General features: G+C 32.0%; 1 pseudogene; it reads right to left on the bottom strand.

Annotated features, from left to right (window-relative positions):
- Positions 1-1,814: 1,814 nt before the first annotated feature.
- LOC108471588 (peroxidase 43-like) lies at positions 1,815-4,482 on the bottom strand (annotated as a pseudogene).
- Between the last annotated feature and the right edge of the window lie 411 nt (positions 4,483-4,893).

Below are 4,893 nucleotides of genomic sequence, written 5' to 3'. Positions count from 1 at the left end.
GTAATTGTCGGTACTTTCTATCTTTATGATGTTCCTGTATATGCTTTAATAGACCCTGGGTCTATTCATCACTGCAGCAAAATTGACTTTTAGCAGCGTTTTTTAAGGTCTTTAGCGACGCTTTTAAGCGCCGCTAAAACTATTTGCGGCGTTTTTACAAGCGCCGTAAAAAATGTTGCTAAAGAACATGACCTTTAGCGGCACTTTTCCCACAAATGCCACTAAAACTCATGACCTTTAGTGGCGCTTTTCCCACACGCCGCTAAAGGTCATAAATTTTTTAAAAATATTATAAAATATTATAAAGGTCATAAAAAATATAAAAATTTAAAATTCATTATTAAAATATTGAGAAGAATAATATCCATGATATAAATATAAAAATTTTCTATTAAAATTTTAACTTTAAAACTAAATAAAAAATTAATAAATTTAAATTTAGAATTTAAAATAATAAATTAATAACACAATTAAAATCCAAAAGTTAAAACTCAAGTTATCTTAAATATTAAAATAAAAATAAAATTTAGAATCAAAACTAAAATAAATAATAAAATTAGATTAAATATAAATATATCAATAAAAATAAGATATTATAATGAAGTTAAGGACTTAAATCATAACCATGTAAAATATAAGATTTGAATATCTATTCCTATGTCAAATATCAACATTGATTAAGTCGCTAATGAATATTCTCTTTTCTAAGTCAAAATTACAATTCGTGTTTTTCTTCTTTCAACTCAAATGAAAATAAAATGTTGAAAACAAAACAATTAAATAAAAAAATAGAATAATTAGTTGACACGAGATTATTATTAAATATACGCAAATATGCAAGTAGACTATTACAAAACAGGGTGTAGTTTTTGATCAACTAATTAGTTGAACCTACTGCAGGTTTTATCTATAATCTGCTTAACTAACATACAAACATAAGGCACTCTAATACTTTTTTGCACATAAAATATCTGAAACTCACACCTGAATTCAGATTCAGAGCACATACGGTGTCAACTGCATGTTGATCAATATCATTCTTATTTGCTGTTGCAATGCCTCCCACATGCATTTGTAGAGGTAGGAGCCAGCTATTATGTGCCTTCTGCAAATTGTTCTTGGATCGCAATCTAGTGTAGTAGGTTTTTCCTGATCCATTTGCCACCAGTCAAAACATAAAAGAGCTACATTATGGTAACTCCATCACTTACGAAGAAATTATAGCTCGCATGTTTCAAAGGTATGATTCAATCTTTGGGGATTACGGTAAAATAATAGTCATTGAGAAGGCAAATTGATGATAAATTAGATAGGAGCAGAGAATATATAATATATTTTATCCGAACAAATGTTCCTTTTTCAAATATATTGGAATGAATAATGATTAATTTGCATCATCAACGCTAGTGAAAATCCATAAAGAAAAAATGATAGTTAGAATGAAGCATGAGTTATTGATGAGAAATTACAATAAAGAGTAGTTTTGGAGTGAATTAGTTTATGATAGAAATTAATCATATTTTACTAGATATGGTAATCAGTATATCCCTTTGACACATTTAGATGCTCATATCATGTTGTATTTTAATCATTTTTCTTATATATCGTATCCAAAATTGTCAAATATAATGTTTACTACAATGTTGAATTAGACAGCCTATAATATTAACTCTGAAATTCATGATGACTATAAAATTCTGCTTCGCGGTCCAGAACTGACAAAACATGTTGCAGAGCACTAAACAGTGGAAAAGAAAGAAGGAATGAAATACGTTTTCTACTAATTTTCTTCCTATCAGGCCATGGTGGATGGTTTAGACAAACTGGAGGTCAACTTGTGTCTGTGCATTAGGTTTGGCGACCTTTTCTCTCCACTCTTTCTGACGAGCTCTTATTTCCCACATTGTTGTCAATTCTATTTGAGCCGACAGTTCTTCTTTAGCTTTCTCCCTTACTTCTTCGCACGTCTCCATACCCGAATTGCATTTGTCCGCTTCGTTTTGATATTGCAATGCTAACTTCTTAGCCTCGAGTAAAAAAAAAACATTTATGTAAAAAACTATAACAATTAAGCATTAGTGACATACAACTAACGATTAAAATAAAATAAAACATATATGTAACAAATAAATTGTTGGTTAGAAAAAGTTGTAAAAAATGAAAAAAGAAATGCAGTCAACTAGCTCACTGTAAACTTAACTGTAGACTTTGAATATGCCATAAAACATAAATAAAACCCAAATTCACCAATATCACCCTGGAATGAAATCATTTGCTAGATGAAGGCAGTGGTTTTTGTTAATGCAATACAGAGGGTTATTACATTTAATGTTACATTCATATCCAAATTACTCTCGGATAAAAAAATACCACAACATTAATTATCAAGCAATTCCAACCAAATCAGTTCATCCTGCATACCAAAGCCAGAGTTACTACTTTATCTTATGTAAGTGTTATTTCACAATATCAGTCATCTGCAATCAATCTTAAAAACATGGCTCGGTTATGCAATTGTTAGATAGCATCCTGGTAAAAAAAACACTGTTACATTAGCAATCAATCATTATTGGAGACAAAACAAAAGTGAAAATCATGTGATTAGCAATCAAACATTGTTACATCAGCAATCAACCATTATTGACGGGGGGTGGCTTAGGGAAATCATGTGATTAGAGAGTATAACGACACAAAAATAGAAGGATAAGAAAAACTATGGAATATATTTGTCTCATATAGCATCATATAAGGCATAACATCTGTTAAAATGAAGTTGACACCTAAATGAAAGCGATAGCAGCAACAATGGTGAAAAAACCCCAGAGAGAAGGTCATTGTCATGCTAAAATTAGAGGTGATCTAAAAGGCATAGAAAATCAAATGTAAAATTTCTTTGTATTAAGTTACTTAGTCCCATATTCCAATAAATACATCCATCTATGACAAAGAAACAGGAAACTGACCTGTAAAGGAAGCATTGCACAGTCCTGCATTAATTAAAGATAGAACCATAAAATTAGCTTAATTCTGCTGGGCAAAATTGCCAAAGATTAGATAATTAACATTTCCAAATGGAAACTTGAAACTTTGTAGGGCAAGTAGCATAGAGAATGCTAATATGAAGCAACAAACATAATAGAAAGAAAGGCTAAAAACAGCTTGCCATGCATGTAAGCATTCATAAAACAGGCATGAGTTTCAACTTTCAATAATTAGCTTCATAACTACCAAGCAAAACCCCATAGCCAAGGATATGGTGTTCTATTAATTGACAACAGAAACAACATTGATAAAAATGCTAAGTGAAAATATTATGCCTTTGGGGGAAAATTCGCACGAAGAATAAATGCTTCCTAGAATTTTGTTTGTAAGGACATGACATATCGTTCCAATTGTATGCGCTGATGCATGCATTTTCATTGGAAAAACAAAATAGCATTAGATGCTCAAGAGTCAAAAGTGGAGGACCATCATTCATAGTTGTAGATTCAATATTTAATTAGCACAGTCAACAAAGTGAAAAAAAGCTTCACTGAAACCTTATCTATCCTATAGTAAGTATGACAGGCTATTGTTCATGAACTAGCCTGGAAAGGAAAAAAAAAACAAACAAACTTGAAAACACCAGCTTACCTGCCTAGCATGGCCCTTAATTAGTAACATACATACATACATATGTAAGTATTCCTAAGTCATGATATGTCAGTTGAGTTCCTACTGCAACCATGAGATCATCAAACATGCATGAGAGAGAGATAGAAAAAGGGGTAATTTAGCGCTGAGAAGCACAAGGTCTTTCTCAGAGAGCCCTTTCTGAAGAAACTTAGCCTTAAGTTGCTAGATTGAGTCACTAACATCTGGCATGTTAGCCGCCAAAGAAACATCCGAAACCCTTCCATCTCTACGCCTTGTTGGAACTCCATATGACAGTCCATTTGCCTATATGCCATACATACATAGAAGCAATCATTAAAAGTTGAGAGAAGAAAACAATTTATATCCACAAATGAAATATATTCATATACCAAAGCTATAGCATCTCGAGCTGCTAAGGCAACTATATCAGACAAGAAACCACTCCTGGACATGTAGCTTCCAAGCGAGCTTTGGCTTGCTCTATCACTTCAAATCCCCAACTCCTTGGTGACCAAATGCATGCCTCTCGCTTTTGGACCATTTTCTATCGAGATTGAACCATCACATACGATGATATCACACACACATTATATATAATGAGAATCCTAACATAATGTTAATGGAGAATGAAGAAAAGAGAGAGACCTCAACAAAGCGATCATGGAAATGGAGCTGAGCAAGACAGGAGGGATGTTGGAGATAGACTGAGCGGCATTTGAACAACGCTAGACACAATGGACTCATCATCCGGGCATGTGTTTGAATAGAACCCCACTCTTAGTTGGCCTTGAACAACTCCAATGGCAAAAATGCTAGCAAAAGGAAAACAAAACCCATTGTTTTCATGATGTTAAATACACCGTATAATAGTGATAATCAACAAGACGATGTCCTGAAAGATGAACAAATATATATATATATATATATATATGTATATAGTCACTAAAAACAAAAAGAAGGAAGAGGAATTTAAGTAAGTGGCGAAAGATTCACAGACTCTTAAGTCGACAACTACAGGATAAAGAAGCCAATGTGTCAACTCTCACCCAAAATTTGCATGTGCTTTCTCATTTTTCTACTTCTACTTATACTACTCCCAATCCCAACTCACCGAATATACAAATAAAAGCCAAGTGTTATTTTCATTTGATATTGTTTTAATTTTTTTATAAATATATACATGTTATTTTCATTTGATATTTATTAATTTTTAAATATAAACAAGTTAAATATTTTTAATTATTATTATTTTATTAG

This window comes from Gossypium arboreum, chromosome 11 (assembly GCF_025698485.1).
Source record: "Gossypium arboreum isolate Shixiya-1 chromosome 11, ASM2569848v2, whole genome shotgun sequence".
NCBI classification, from domain to species: Eukaryota; Viridiplantae; Streptophyta; class Magnoliopsida; order Malvales; family Malvaceae; genus Gossypium; species Gossypium arboreum.
Note: the sequence above shows the minus strand (reverse complement) of the source record. Positions and strands in the feature narration are given on the sequence as shown.